This window comes from Apteryx rowi, unplaced genomic scaffold (genome assembly GCF_003343035.1).
Source record: "Apteryx rowi isolate R43461 unplaced genomic scaffold, aptRow1 scaffold_208, whole genome shotgun sequence".
Taxonomy (NCBI): domain Eukaryota; kingdom Metazoa; phylum Chordata; class Aves; order Apterygiformes; family Apterygidae; genus Apteryx; species Apteryx rowi.
In genome coordinates, this window is record NW_020448397.1 from 1,218,159 (window position 1) to 1,235,534 (window position 17,376).

Below are 17,376 nucleotides of genomic sequence, written 5' to 3' on the forward strand. Positions count from 1 at the left end.
GAATTAGTGGCTGAATTTAGGAATCAGTTTTTCATAAGTGTTCAACTGTTTTGGGAAAATGAAGCAGTCAGATATCATTTTTTCCTCTGTATCTTGCCTGAGACTTTTTCTTACATTTCACCTCACTTTTTTTTTTTTTTTTTGACTGCTGATTTTATTTCATCACCCCATCTTCCACCCCAGTGTTGTGCACAATTGCTTTGGCTATGTATGCTCTTCTCAATGGTTTTGCCATATTTAGTATCAGGATAAAAATAATTATAATAGTCTTTGTTTTTGGAGAGTTGTTATACAAATCAGTTCCAGATGCAATGTGATTTTCAAGGGCAACATAGTGAATGATACCAATATTGCAAAAGTAAGTCAATTAGGAAGATAAGCCAGCCTAAAAAATATAGCAAGAAAATTATCAGAGATAAATGAGCTTAAAAATTAAGATAGTCAAAAATTCTGCATAGATATGTGTCTTTTTATAGAATTGATTTTATTTTGTTCAGTCAGGTTTGCTACTCTGTATATTGGTCATCCGGGATATCATAGTTAAAGCAAAGATACAGACAATACTAAACATGCGTAAAACAGGCTATCAGAACAAACACTGAGGATGCAAGGAAAAAGAGAAGGTCACTAGTAGTACTGAGTATTTGTTGTGCATGGATCTATGCCGGTTCTCAAGTTTCCCACCTTGAGCAGGTTCAGGCAGACCCAGCCTGGATGACCTAGAACCCACAGCACAGTTAACCTGCAGTTAACTTGGGTGATCCAAAGATGGACAATCAAGAGGTGATATATATACAATTCAGTGGGAAATTCCAGTGAGTCATGGAATTTACGTAGGAAAAAGATAATTGTTTACATTATCTAATATAATCTTACTCAAAATGAGTTCAATAGCAAAAAATCCTGTTGACATTCGTGAGAGGAAAATGTGATATATGTTTTATTCCCCAGTTAGGTCAGGGTTAGTTTTCTCCCAAAGGTGTTTTCTGACTTAACCTTAAATATTAAAACAAGCTTTCGGTGGGGTAAGGTAAGCCAGAGATGCCCTTGTTTTAGGCAGTCCCTGAGCTCTGATCGTTTCTCTCTGGCGAGAATTTTGGATTTACGTTGAAGGAAGCAGAGGTATCAGTCAAACCCAAGCTAATCTTCAGCCTGTTCAGATAAGATCACTTGAGCAATCAACTTCAAAACTTAACAAACCAAAACATTCTTTCACCCTCCCAGTGTATCCAACCTAATGCCAGATACAGCATATTTGTTTTCAGAGACTAGGCCCTTGCTGTTTTGAAATGTGAACATAGCTTAATGCTCCATTCAACCCTGGGCATCACCACTGGCTTGACAGAAAAAATAATTGCTGTCAAACTTAGAACCTTCTTACCCTTCCTCCACAGTCTTTCCTCCTGGTTTCACTGGAACTATATTTGTTACGGTTTCATACCTAACATTCTGATGCACTGATTTCTTCTTCGGGTTTATATCTAAAATACCTGTGGGAGATAATAACAGATTCATGTATTACAAAACATAAATATAAATGGATAAATAGGAAATTGATTGACTATTCTTTCTTCATTATGTCTTTCAGTAACCTGTTTTCTATCTTTTAAATTCTCTGATCTTGTTAGTTTCAGTTGGATTTCTCAGACTGATTTAATTAAAGTACCTTACTATCAGAATCTCCTTGTTCCTTTCTGTACCATCTGAATTAAATGATTTGAAACTACTTTCRTTCACAGAATTCCTTCATCAAAGCTGTGCGAGGGGAACCGAAAGATTAAAGCTTTCGGAAGCTGCAGTCCTGTATGTATATAATTCTACCACGGAAATCAATGACAATGTTCTCATCAGCAGTCATAAGGACAGTGTGTTGTGCCAAACTTTTCTTTGTGCAGACCCAGCCCAAAGTGTGAAAGGTGTTTGCCCAGCCCTGTTGAGTAAGTCCTAGTCATGAATCACTTAGCGATATAGTATCTCTTCGCTTTGTGTACAAACTTTTAAAACATGAACAAAGAAGAACCATCTCTCCTTCCTCCCCTTGACCTTCAATGTACACATTTAAAACACCATACTTGCAAGGAAATACGGCATAACATGGTTGATGATGTCATTTCTAGATTTGCTGGCAGGATCATTGACCAAAATAAATAAATAGGCGCATAAATAAAATGTATTTTTACTTTTTGGTTCAAGCTAAAAGATTAGTTTCTGATGGATTCTTAACTYGCTATTTCCATAGCTGCTTTTTCTACCCTTAATGGTTGTTATTTTTCCTTTGCTGTTTTGAGATTACCTTAACATGACCTGTATTCAGAGACAACACTTCWGTTTTTTCAAGGAAAGAAAAGATTACTTTTTTGTGTTTGGCAAGTCATGTGTTCTAAAGATAATTTTACAGGGTAATGACGATAGTTGGTCATTAATAACTCACAAGCTGAGTAGAAAGAACTCCAAAACTCTCAGAAGTGAGTCAGATGAAATTTTCATAAAAACAGAAACTGTGGGTGTAGTCATCAAATGGCTATTTATATGAAGAAAGAATGCATTTGTGGTGTCATTAACTAGGATACAGTTAGAAGGGTCATAATACCCTTATAGATTGGTGTACAAATTGATTCCTTGGTTAGGAAAGTAGTAGCTTAGTACACCAGAGAGCCTTAAGTTACTTCTGAGACATCTATAAGCTTATCTTTCTAGCAGATTAGAGATATGGCCAGTCTTTTCTTTTAATGGTCATTTCTCTGTCCTGATCACAACTATAGAAGAAATCACAATTCAAGGTACAGGGGAAATAGAACAAAAGTGGTGATAGCTATACTTAGTAATATGACATACATCTTTTTCAAAAAGCCGTGTCGTAGATTTTGTAGATATATGTTATTTCTGACTGTAGAGCTTGATTATGAGAGTTGTGAGATGGAATTTTCTGGCTAAATCTTTTTGTTTATTGAAGGTTGCTTGAACAGCTGACAGTAAAATAGTTACAAGTCATTTGTACAGAGTGGACTTATTTACAGACACTATTTTATGAAGGATTTATCAGGCTTTTTTTCTCCCCTGCTGAAGTCTTTTGAAATCTTTGTTTATTGTTACTGTAAAACTTGCTTCAGGCTTTAATTAGATATTTGCAGTATCTCTGATGACAGATGTAGATTGTGATTTACATTTAAAAATATATTAGTTTTGCACTAATCGCATTGTTGCACTGATGGGCTGTGGCCATTATTATATGTCAGCATACATAGCATTATATCAACATATGTTGCATTATTATATCTCTGCATATATAGCATTTCTGAACATTGTAAGATTTAGCATGAATTCCAAACTCTGATCTTGTAGACATATTTTCATGGTGTAGGAGCATATACTATGCGTCATTTCACTGCTGTCAAAATGACATGGCCTTGAAACTAGAATGTGGTAGTCATTATGATGGTATCAGAATCCTTCTAGGGAGAGGAAAATGAGTATAGTTTATCAATTGATGTGTAATGTAAATAATTAGAATAGTGGACTTTCTTCAGGATGTTGGAAGAGAAAAAAAGGAAGAACAATTTCTACCATATATATCTCTGGTAAAAGACAAAAGTTGAAATTTAAATGCATTCTTGCCCAGCCGGTACCTTCCTATGACTTCCAAGGACAACAGAGAGAAAAGAGATAAAATCTGTTTTTATAAGTGTTTTCTATTTGCATGTTTCTTGGGACCTGTGTACAGGGGTAGAGTGCAACTGATCGTCATAGAAAACTATCTAAAAATATCAGAGGATTTCCTCTGGCCTATTCTAGTCTTATCCAGTCTAATATACAGGAAGTGTTGGAATATCCTGTATGGAAAAACATTATATATGTGAGTGATTCCAGAAGTCACATTTTGGAAACAATTAAACAAAAACTAATATTGTGATTAAAATCTAACTAGATGGGGTGTATTTGTGTATACGTATACAGTGTCTGTTATATGTTAAATGCCTAAACAAGTCCCAGAGAAAAAGTACTTTGTCTGATAAAGAATATGCTATATTTGGGGCACGCTGGGAGTCTGATTTACTCCCAGCCTGTTACTTACCTCTCTTAACTGTACTAACAATCACAAAGAAAGAAAATAATCAATTAGTTTGAAGCACACAAAACCTCTTTGGTATGAAACCATTTCTATATTTCCAGCTAGATAAGTACATTTAATCTATTGGAGTCAAACACATTCAAACTTAATAAATTTTAACAAAAACATGTTTTAAATTAAGTTCAAAATATGAAATACTTGGGGAAAAATTCCAGTTTACAAAAAATAATTTTATTCATCTTTTATATTTGGTGTAAGCTCAAATCAACAAAGGACAAGGAACCTCATATGAAGAGATTTTCCTCCTGTATATGTTTTGTATACTCTTTAACTAAATCAAAGGTTCAGGTGGCAACTCTTAAAACTTTGACATGTCACTTAATTATCTGGTAAAATATCTGCAATGATATACCAGTGGAGAAATAGAGGAATTAGTGGAATTACCATATGTGCTGTGGAGTTATTCTGACCTTTGTTCATACACTGTGTGTATATCATAAATAATGTTCCATTCAGTCATGGGAGGATAGCTCAGTGCATGTCGTTAACAAAGAAATATTCTTTCGGCTGTCTGAACCTTCCCTGCAGATCTTCCATTTCAGCGATACTCTGAGAGACCAGGAGAAGAAGGGTATTGTGGTGTTCTGTTTGTAATGAGCAGCAGCCCCCAAACCATGTGGGTCTGTAGCTCCTCTTTTCTGGCTAGGAAAACAGCAACAGCACACAGCTCTACTCCCCTTCACTGGAGGAAGTGATTTGATACTGAATAGTATCAAATAGTGGCTTACTATGCATAACTGCTAGAAAAATAAATAATAACCTGTGCTTTCTCTATAAGCAGAAGGGATTTTTTTGGTGTGTGCGTTAGCGTAAGAAAATATTTTCCTGTGTGGTAAATCTGCTTAACTGCTGATGTGTAGTCCTGGACTAAATCAGACATCACGCTGTCTGTGATATCTAAAAAATAACAACAACAAAGAAAAAAATAACAATAACTTTTTTTTTTTTACAGTTGCAAGCCTTTTTTTTTTTTTGGTCTGCTATTTCTCTTTGACGTTATATCTTTGATATTAAAATTTTGGGATGAAGTTTCAGCCAGGAAACACCACCAGAAGTCTTTTTGCTCTATCTTAAAACCCAAGAGTCAAGGACTGATCCTAATTTGAGACCAAAAAAAAGCAAGATCAGCTTAATACTATACCTTAATGTTTCCACAAATACGTGGTTATAGTGGAACTAAATTTTAATCAGTGTTACAAAATCAGAGTTACATACCATTAACTTCTATCAACTTTAAAATTTTACATCCTAGAAAAAATACAAAAGTACCTTTTCCTCCTATGGTATTTGGCAACTGTTAAGATCAGTGGGAGGTCTTGAGTTGGACCCTTGTTCCCTTAGAAATGGTAAGGTGGTACTACCTGTAGCCAATTTCACATTTTTCCCAAAAGAACATTCCAGTAAAAAGAAATTGAACCTTTTCAAGCCTCTCAGTGGAAAGATATTTTGTAATGTGGCTGCTAAATAATAAAGAAAATAATCTGGTCTTTAACAATTATAAAATATTTCAAAATTTTAAGCATCTCTGAAATAAACAGCTTTCATATCTAGAAATGTTTTCTGCATTTAAATTCAGTTCTTTAGAAATCTTTGCATTTAATGTCACTGTTTCCTTTTAGCATTTTGTAAAGAATACATATACCATCAGAACTGATTCTATCAGTGGATGTGTGCAGCTCTAAACATTTTTGGAATCTTAAAAAGGATTTAAGTGTTTTCATTGAGCTACTTAAAAAAAATCATTTCTGAGGTAACTGTCAGTCTCAACAGTTTGTCAGCAATGACTTTGGCTCAAGAGGTATTTATTTTCATTGTGTCTTTACTGTGGTGTATGAATACATTTCAAAAGGGGAGGTCAGAGCGGTGCTGTCAGGTGCAGGACAGGTGGGATTACAGCTACCAGCAGCTAGATCTGTTTCGCCTACCAGTCCAATGTGCTCAGTTACTTGACCATCCAATATCATGAATTTCCAAGAAGTCATTCACGCATAAAAATTTCTGTGATGCTGGAAACAAACTAGTAGCTTCTGAGTCACCTGAATCCTTTCTTTATTTGTGTAAACAACTTCCCAAGGTATAAAGCAGTGGACAGTTGGGCTCATTGCTTGCTCATTGAAACGAAACTAGGGGGCTTATTGTGAGTATTGCTGCAGTTTCGACATAGCTAAAATTAATCTGTTATAGTCTGACAAAACCGTGGTCAGCCCTGATCAGCCCCAGTCTCACCTCTGATTTTGAGGTGCGCTTGTACACCCTTTAGGATCACTTCTTGAGGGCTCCCCTTCCTTCTGAACCCATTCCATTAATGAACATTCAGAAATTGCATGTACACTCTTTAATTTCATTAAACAAAACTGTTTCTTTCCATTTCGTTTAGAGATATTTTAGCTTTGACAGTGGAAATCAAAAGGCTTAGTCTTGTCACATTAAGAGAGAGGAAGAAAAGCCTCCCTTTAGAAAAGATTTTTATACCAGTTACATTCATGTACTTGAAGATACAATCCTCCTCTTCCGAACACTTTCCACAGATCAGGCCACTTAGCAGATTTAATGCCTTGTAGTGTAAAATTCAGAAAGTGGGGGGAGGGGAGAAATTACCATTATATTATTGTTATGCTCTTGGAAGGTGATGTAAATTATTTGACTTAATTCCCGGTAATAAATTATCAGGAGTACAGAATTACTGCATAAATACACCATCCTACAGAGTGCTATTTAAAAAGAGAACTGCAGTAAAATTCTTTCTTTAGTGAAACCATTTTAATTCTCAAAAGACATTCTTGGAAAGAGAAGGGTATTATATATGAGAAGGGCATATGGAAAGTTTTGCTATAAACAACATTTCACTGTTCAAGAGCTTTATGAGCCACTTAAATTTCTTTTGATCAGGTTAGCATTTAAGCTGTATTTATTATTTTTTATCACAGTTCTGGATAACTGATACAATGGGGTGTCATATTTTTCTACTTCTGCTGTCTTATAAACCAAGATCAATTTTATCAAATCCTGAAATTCACTTAGGAGAAAAAAAGTATTAAAAAGCAGAATGAAAGAATTTAGTAGCTGTGGGATGATGAAGATATTTGGTTCAAGCACTCTGATATGAAGGAAATTGAAATTAAACTTGAGCTGGTCATAATATAGGCAACAATCCATTCCACACAATCGTATACTGTTCTGCAGGGATATTCTTGGTATTAACTAGAGCGATGTTTCTCTTGGTGATATGCTTGATAATATACATCTGGTGTATGACACAAAGAAGGAATTATACAAAACTCTACAAAAAAATGAGAGCAATAACTGAGTCCAAAGCTATAATGGATGAGTCCAAAGCTGTAATGGAAGTGATTCTGAGGACGCAATTTCCATTGACAAGTAAAAGGTGACAGTGAGGAAGCTGTAGCAGAATTCYAAAGACAGGGATTATACTGAATGGAGAAGGGAGTATTTTTTAGTTAGATAATGAAGCAGAACATACTTTTAACATGAAAAAGCAGCTTGTGTTGAATGGAACAATAGCAAAGTTCTTTCATGAATTGATTTAGTTATCTTAGTTATATGTAGATAAAAAACAAAGCATTTTATTTTGAGGTTTCTGCAGTTTATCTTCATTTTATTTTAAAAATGGCAAAAAATTGTCCTAAGTGAGATATGTTTTGAATCAAATTGGCAGGTGCTAGATAAATGAACTTCTAAAAAAAATGTATATATATGATCCACTGCATACTTGCAGCTTCATTGTACAGTGTGTTCATGACCATTACATATAAGATAGAGGAGATAATTGTTCTCTTCTATTCCACATTAGATTTCAAACCTGGAGGCACTACAGTTTAAGAAAGATGTAAACAAATGCAAGGACCAGAGCAGAGCAGCACGAACGATCACACATTTTAAAACATGACCTATTATGAGAAAACATTAACAAGGAGTGAACRTATTTGTAAACAGTTATAATAGAATAATCATTTGTTCCCCACGTCTTCCAAGGTAGGACAAATATAAATTTATTTTGCAGCAAGAGTATTTTACATTGAGTACTGGGGAAAAAACTTTTAAACTACAAAGTTAGTTAAGCACTGGAAAATGCTACCTAAGGACCATCTTACAGCCAAAAGATGATTAGATGACCAGGCCTCTGCAAACTGTACACTTTACTGAAATGTTATTAATCTTTTTCTATATTAAGTAAATGCCTTTGAAGTGTTCTGCTGTAAATGCTTTAAAAATTATATTTGAGTGTCTTTAGTGTCTAAACAAGCTAAACGAATGTGGATAGAAGTATTTTGTTATTCCCATCATACATAAACAGGTTAAAACAGAGATAAAAAGGTCTTCTGTGTTCCACCCTAGATTTTTAAGTGCAGCTTCTTCTCTGAAGATTGCTATCTTTAGCAGTGTTATCACCAAGATTTTATAAGTTGTGTAAGTATATATGTTTGGAATATATTGCATGCTCAGGAAAAGGAGCAATTTATTTCTGACTGGCTTTGTAGCAACAGAGCAGGCACTGATTTGAGAAGCTACTTCCATTCATATCCCATTCTGCCAGAACTCATCATTCCTAGTCTAGAAGAATCACTTCCATAGAGGACATAATATTACAGTTTCCAATCGGAGTTAAAATCAGTTGGGACTCAAAAGAGGGGAAATATTGCCAGAAAGATTTGTGTTGTATAGAACACTGGACACCTGTCCACTAGAAAATGGAATAAGATCAACAAAACCTTTCAAATAGGTCATCAGGCAGTCTTCAGATAGTGATTTTTATTCACTACTGAGCTGGACTGAATTCAAACTGGTCACCTAGAAATGAAAAGCTACATTTCCCGTTTCTTGCTCTCGTGAGTATCTGAAGTCATATAGAGGTTTAACATCTCTATCCTGGTCAAGTGTACTGAAGAGTGACGATTTCAATATAAGGATTAATTGGGCTCCTGACAGATACAATTGCAATGAGGGAAATGACTTAAATGTTATGGAAATAATTGTAAATCAGTAAAAGGCACTTTTATCAAGTTACAGTTCATTTTTGTTGATTTACTTGAGTACTTGTTCAAGATATTCCTCAGAGATGTGCTAGAAGCTGAGAGATTTCTACAATAAAAGTGATATATTGTGAAACAACAGCTATTCTTCAGCTGCAGTCAAGATTGAAACTGTTCTGCACTGTATTTTATACCCCATTTTCTATTTGTGGCCTGCCTTTGATTTTGTTTGCACCTTATATCATAGGCTCAGTTTGTCACTAGAATTCTATGGGGAGTCCTGTGGTACCTCTTGTTTATTTTCTCAGATCATATGCTGCAGTATGCTGTGTATCCTAGGAAGAATACTTAAAATACTTATACTTTTGTTTCTTTTGTAATACACAGATAGTGCAAGTGGTGGCACCTGTTGTTATAAAACTTTGGATTGAGTTGAGGGTATTTCTGGAGATATTTGTCTAAAATTTTCTATGCCGGACAAATGCCTCAGACGAAACTGTAAGGTTGGGAGTGGGAAGATTGTCAAATAAATCTATCTCTTAATTTCTGATGATAAAAATAGGGAAAATATGCGATTTTGCCACCTAGAGGTATACTTGCCATTCTTTTGAGAAAATTCCTGACTGGAATTTATCCCAGCTAACTGGAGACACTTTATTAGAGACTGTAGGGTTAGCTGCCTCATTTTTATAGTGTTGATRTTCAGTGTTGATGGAAAGAGGTAAGTCACCCCAAAAGGCAGTCCATCTCCCCTACAAGATAACTTATTTCCTGCATGTACCTGGTTCTTTTCATGGACTCCTAAAAAGTTTAGAGCAAATGCATCTAGTTCCTGGAATATAACTGCTCCAGCATTCTTAACTTGCACTGAGTCACAGAGTTATTTCCAAGAAGAGTTGTCAGGATAATTGTTCTTGGAGGTAAAAGTTTGCAGGATGGAAAAAGTCACACATCTGAACTGCTGTTTCAGGCTGTTGCAGGGTTCGTCACTGGTATAGATGTTAWGTCAATATAAAGCTTTATCTCATAATCATGAATATAAACTTTTTTTAATGCTAAATAGTGAGATTTTTCTGGAATTGTCATACACCAAAAACTAAGATGTTTATAAGCACTTCATTCTATTCCTTTTTGCAGTGACACAACAGCTATGAGTGAATTGATTCATCAGGGACAATGTATATCCAATGGAAAAGGATTCTCTCTGATTCAGCAGTCACTGAAATCAAGTTTCCAGTCTATATTTAAACTTTTATCTTTGATGTAAAATGTTTCCCATYATTTCCTCACTAGTCTAAGACATTCTTTTGTGCCAGCAGAAATGTCCCTGAGATACATGGAGTTGGCATTGTGTGAAAGCACTTAGATCCATAATGAATTTAATAAATGTTTAAAATGCAATAGTTAAAACTAATTTCAACACTTAAAAATATAGTTCAGATCTGTATTTTTAGTAAAGCAAATATTATCATGTAATTTTTCATGCTATTTGTAAAGAAGAAACCTCAATATCAGAACCTTCTATTAATCTTTTCACTTATTAGTGACTGTAAGGTTTGGGTTGTTTTTTTTTTACTTTTTAGTTTTAAAATATTTAAAGGAATCCTCTTATGCTTTCCTAACTCTCTCATTCCTCCTGTATTATCATGTCTGTGGTTCAGATGTCTTTGTCTTCCTACCTGCCTCTTCTTAATTCTCTTCCCAGCTCTCCCAGGAAGGACCCACATGCCATAAGTACTGGAAAATCTGGCAATATAATTGAGGGATTAATACATTTCAGATTACATGTGCAATCTGTTTGTATTTCATTATGTCAAAACACCTTGATGCAGCCTCCTCAGAAATTTCCCAAAGGAATCCAGTAGACTCATCTTTTTGTTTTGCTCAGATAGTATTGTATCTGACCTTCCCCCAAAGAACTTCCTCAGATTTGCAGCACCACCTGGTGCAAAAACAGTGTTTATTCTCCTGATTCTCCGCTGATGGATTTCTTTCTGAGCTAGAGACATGAACATTTTGCAACAAGATATGTGATCAGTAAATTAACCAGGTGTCAAGTTTTATTATGAAAGTAAAGTTCCAGAGATTTGCCTCTAAGATATTTTTGAGCATGATGAGGTTTGGCATTCTAGCATAGTCTGTCTGAGTCTGTATTTTATTTGAATCCAGTCAACAGAAAAAAACACTCTTCCATTTGATGGCACTGAACCTGTTCTACCTATTATATAATGGGAGATTGGATGTCCTTCAATCTCCCTTTTCTAGGTCTTATCCTTTGGAAAAGGGATGAGAGATGATTTTCTCTCTTATTCAGAAATTGGCTATTCAGAAAGTGAATATTATAGGCCAATTTTATTTTTAATATCAATACCATTTCTTAATTTATTATCACAACTGAATGTGTTTGCAGGGATTTTGACATGGTGAAAACAGGCTTTAAACATTTGTTTTTGAGAAAATAATACACTGCTGGAGTTACCTGCAGTTCTTAAAGAGGTTGGTGACAAAAATAAATTAAAAGGATGTTCAAAATAATCTTGCTGGTTTTACTTTGGATTATGTAAATAAGTAAATCACAGCAGTTAAAAGAGAATGGGTAGATAGGTGGCAAAACTGAGCTTTTCCAGTGGATTTTTTTAACAAAATCTTTTGAAAACTGTATGCCTTGAAGATTGAAAGAGAAAACAATGAATAAACTAAATCATAGAGAGTAAAGCTGCTGAATGAGATGGTATGACTATTGAAAGCAATCTTTTAGTTAGTGTCTTATATAGACTTGTTAGGTGAACAGTACCAAAATGAGTGAAGATAATATCCTGAAAAGCATTATTAGGATTTAGATGTAAAGTTTGCATTCATTTTTTCACTTAGATTAGGTTTCCAGTTCATTTGCATACTTTAAAAATGTCTTCTGACATTGTTAGCTATGATAGTATGGTGATTTGCAAGTTCTCAATTCTGAAGTTAAAATACAAACAATTAAGCAAAATGGATAATAGTGTTGGATGTTATTTACAGTTATTTGAGTGTCTTCAGTTAATCCATTAGAAATTTAGAAAAAGTGGGAAAGAAGGATAGGGATTCTTGTTTAAATGTTCATCTTTAAAAGCTTGATTCCATAGTAATGACAAATATATTCATTGTCCTTAATCATATTTTTTCCCTCAAGAAGGTGTTGTGGATACTTAGTGAACAATTTCTTTTCAGCTACTGTTTTTGCTTTTATTATTTAACTACTTCACCAGTCAGATGAAACCAGCTGAGAAAGATGTAATTAAAGAATTTAGTGTGGTTGCATTTCACTAAAATGCTTCATGATTTGATTAACAACAAAACTTTTCTGTGATTTGATCTTAGGAACCTCAGCTGGTAACAGACTGTAGGTGAAAGTATGTATTTATACATGTAAAACCTTTTAACTTTTGGATAGACCTGAGCAGTGAAAAGAAACATTTTTTCTCTCAGTAACAATGGTTCTACTAGCATCTTTTCCACACAGTTTTGTGGATAACTGAGGTAATGTGAAATCTATCTCCATTTTCCAAAGACAGAAAACACTTTGGAGAGAGTGTAACTGGTGGAGGTTTATAATATACTTATTTCACTGCAAATTATGTTAGCTGGTTCTGCCAATTTTTATTTTGTGAGCATACAGTGACACAATGTGATTTCAAAATTTAAATACTTAAACTGTGGATTTTGTGGGCAGTAAACCAAACCTAAAAATCAAGCAAAAACTATTCAGTAGTTCAATTTATTTTATACATCTTTATTAACATTATATAAATGTATATTTAAAATACTATAATTAGCAATATGACTATTTATTAATGTTATATATTATTTATACAATCATATATACTAAATACATTTGAATTCTCTCACTTTTCTTCCCCTGTTTGTAAATGGTATTTGGGAGTTGAAAGTCATTAACTCCAAAAAAATGAGGTGAATAACTCAATTTCATTTTCAGGTTGCTGATGAACAAAATGGGAGCCTGAGAGCAACGCTCAGGCTGTTTTGCTTGTAACAGATAAATAGTCCAATATGATAAAAGGTGTTTTTTGTTGTTGTTGTCATTGTTTTTAACTTGCATATAGATCCTGTGGCCTATACTTCATCCCTCTTTAAACAGAATTGCTATAGTATGAAGCTAAGTAACTCTCTTAGCCTCTCATTTACTTCAAGTGCTATATGGAGCATTATCGCTGAAGGTAGTGTCTTATATAAGTGACTTCATCAAGAGATGGTGTACTTGGTCGCTTTGAAGAATCAAGCCCTTAATAAACTGGCATAAACAGAAAGAGTATCTAGTTATGCACTCTGCTTGTGTCATTTTTTTTTCTAACCTGCTGTAGAAGAGACAAAAGGAAAGAAAAGAGTTCTATCCTGGAAATCTCTGACTGCTAATATGACAGACATTAAGTAGGCACAGCAAAATAGGTATCTTTGAAAAGTAATCCTGAATCTCTGCAATAGCTACTTAATTAAAAGTTATAAGCATATTTCAAGGTATCCCCCTGAGATACTCAAGGCATCTATGTACGAATGGCTTAGCCCATTCAGATAGCTTTAAAGTTCCTCAACATATACTTAAAATTCTAAGCAAACATGTATTCTAAGTACCAGAAAAGTTTCCAGTAAACTTGTCCAACCTAATAGCTGAGCCTGCTTTGAGCAGGAGGTTAGACTAGATGACCTTTCCAACCTGACTTATCCTATGATCCAAGGATTCTGTATTCTTTTGCATGATTCATGAAAGTTTAGTTAACCATTTCACCTGCTAGTCTTTTTCTATCTATCTACTGTTTCATGATTTTGCAAAAAATAAAAATAAAAATATTGATATGATGTGGAGAGAAACAGAAATATGCTAGCATTTATTTAACTTCAGAAGCAGGATGATTATAACATCACATAAAGGGTTATGTTCTAGTAAAATTCCTAGTCATCTTCTACAAAATTTTAAACTAAGTCTCAGATAACTAGAAACGCATGAATTAGTTAATGAATATGGCCATTCAGTTTTCACACCTTCTGTATTTGTGTATGGTATCCTGTATGTGACCTTGCATTTTGGATCTTCTCTGACATGGTCAGAGAATTTGTACTAATTGCTTCTGGCATATTGTTCTATATCATTAACACTAAAAAGAAAAAAAAATGTCACTCCCAGATTGAGGTGTGTCACTGGTTTTGGTCTGGAGAAAATTCCTAAGCTAACATATATAATGCTATAAAGAAAAGAAAATTAAAAAATATTTCTGGCTTCGTTACTAATGTAATGCATATGGCAAAAAAAAAAAAATAAATCCTTCCTATATGAAAAGACAGTCTGTGAACAAGCACAGGACAGGAGCTTGAGGTTATAAACAACAGTTCTATGAAAATACCAGCTCAATCCTCAGGAGAAAAGATGCAAATGGAGTGTTCCAATTCTTAAGACATGAGCAGAGAATGAGACAGAAAATGATATTATGCCACAGTGTAAATCTATGTTTTGTTTGTGTCTTAGGTGCAGACCTGCTCACCCATCTAAAAATGGTGTAATAGAACTGGAAAATATTCAGAGAGTGGTGATCTAAAAGATTGAAAAGGGGACAGCTGGCATGAAATAAATGGCTGAATAGACTAGGATTCTTTGGCCTGGAATAGAAACTATTGGGTATGGATATGATAGAAATCTGTAAGCACAGTGGCTTGAAGAGAAAAGAGGTCAGTAGTTCATTGCCTCTGCTAGTACAACAGAGCTAGAATCATGTACCCTGCTCATGAGTCAACAAAACTTATCCCTTTGGGGATGTTTATTCTGAGTAGATTGCTTAAAACTAGGCTTTGAAGGCTACCTGAATGAAGGAGGCATCTTACACTGGAGCGCACCTAACACTTCCTTGTATATAATGCATTCTGAAAAGAATTCAGTGTAGGCACTCTAGAAATGTCTTTATTGCAATGATGATGATAGTCATTATTGTTACTAAAATAAAAATGTCTTGTATAAAAGGTCATGTATGTTTTTTGTCAGAAAAAAATTAAAAAGTACAAATAATTAGGGCTATAAAAATAAGCATTCTATATTTGTTAGTACCTCTAAATATGGAAAATTTTAAATATTCTTTCTTTCAATTAATTTTATCAAGAGTTTGTATCATATGGTAAACACATTCTTCTGGAGGTTTGCATAATGGATAATTACAATGTGGTATTTTCTGTGGCTCTCATCTGTTCAAACAATGCCTATCATTATGCTATTATAATTTTTTGAAGACAAATTTAGATGTTAGTATCAAGCATCCATGACAGTTTGGTTAATAGGAGTGTTGTGTGGAGTTGAAATTACGTTTGCATTCCACTTTGTCATATTCAGAAGGTAATGTAATTTTTTTGATGGGGGGAAGGTTACTCAAGTATTATTCAAGCTGAAGATATCTTCTGATATTTTGTAATCCTACTCAGTTGAAAAACATAGAAAAGAAATTATTCTGAAACAGCAAGAAAGTGGTAGCAGCCTGTGTTTAGTAAGACTAGCAGCTCATAGGCTTTGGAAAAACGAGAAGATATGCTTATGTTAGACCCAGATATCTAGTACAGTTATTATCTTCCTTATACCCAAAGAACTAAGATAAAAAATGAAGTCTACTACCAAAATTATTTTAGTGCAGGATGTGATCTTTTGAGTGACCCATCCAATCCTATTTGTGATGGTGGGTCTTAGGAATATGAAGCATATTGCCTCTGGTGTTATACAGATGAGAAGCTGAAAGCTTTAAAGATGCTTTCATGAATGCCAGCAGGAGAAATCAGAGCTAGTAGTGGTAGCTTCTGTAAGACTGGGAAATCTGTATGGTCTCAAGTAACTGACAATTGCTTTATCACTATATTTTAGTAACCAGCGTGATAAACCTGATGTCCTTACTATATTTTAAATCATTTTCTTTTCTGGAATGCTGTTATTGTATAAATTGCAAGATGAAAATAAATAATGTTTTTCATGCTGAAGCTAGGAGAATCTCAATAAAGCACAGCACTTCAGATGAACCTATAACTTTTTTATTCATAAGAAGTTAAGGAATCCATTGTTGTATTTAAATCTTTGCATTATAGTGTAAGTAAATCAAATCAGTTAACCTCAAATTCGTATACAAATGGCAGAAAATCCAAATGTACAGAAATAGATGTGATTTCACCAGTGTAAGAGAAAAGAATAATCATGCACCTTTTTAGTGAAGATTGAATTAACTCAGATATTTTAACATATTTAAAATCACCAGGAACAATGTAAACGTTTGCATATGGGGCTTTTTACCTTAGCTTTTATTCTTTCATGTTCAGATTTTCAAAAAGCACTCCACAGGTAGCCTATTTGAAAGGATTTCTTAAAAAAATAAAATAAAAAAAGGCATCCATTTGCTGTGCTACTTGTTTGGCAACTTTAAATTGAGATTTATTAGTTTGTTTATAGCATATATTTTTTCCCCTCTCAAAAATCTTGGAAAATGTTGCAGTCAGGAAACAGGCTTTAAAAAAAGAAGAAATGAAGAAATTTCAGTTCAGATGAGATCAGTGGAATTATGAAACTACATTCCATCTGAGAATATGACCAGTTAGAAGTGTGTTAGGACATTACATATTCTGCATTTAGCAAGTAATTTTTTACTGGTTTTATTCCTCTTTATGCTAACTTCAAAGAAAGCTTCAGTTTGTCCTGCTTTCTGTCACTGACAGAGCCTATCCTTAATTTTCAGTTTTAGACTTGCTTTTGATCATCTGTGGGAGGTTATTTTTCATGTGGCAGAGGTGTCTTCAATATAGTCCTGTTTTAGATATTCTAAGGGAATGCCTAAATTCTAACATATTTTTGGCTACATGATTGCAATTCCATATGTAGCAGGCTGTGTTATTGCCCAAATGTCTCAAAATTCCAGCCTCCCTCCAAATTTTCCACAGTAAGATGGAAATGGATCATTTGGATGGATGAGTCATTTTTGAGAGATAGTTTACTTGTGCAAGTAAACTTTAAACTTTTAAACTTTGCTTGTGTTCTGGATATGTTTACAGCTTGCCAGCCATATACTCCAACCTCTTTACCTGGCATAAGACGACAAGAGTGGGAATGAGGCTTACATAATAGTGTAAGGCACATCTCTATCACAGAAGTAGACATAGTATTATAAGGACTGCAAAAGGAAGGAGGCAGGAAAGTGTGCTGAGGCAGTCTGAAAAAGCCCTGTTCATTATTATAATTGCTGCGTTTTC

At 34.3% G+C, this 17,376-nt stretch overlaps 1 protein-coding gene across 1 annotated transcript in view; it reads left to right on the forward strand.

Moving 5' to 3' along the window:
• LOC112965249 (contactin-associated protein-like 4) overlaps positions 1-17,376 on the forward strand; it is a 233,587-nt gene that overhangs the window by 108,022 nt on the left and 108,189 nt on the right. The window lies entirely within an intron of this gene.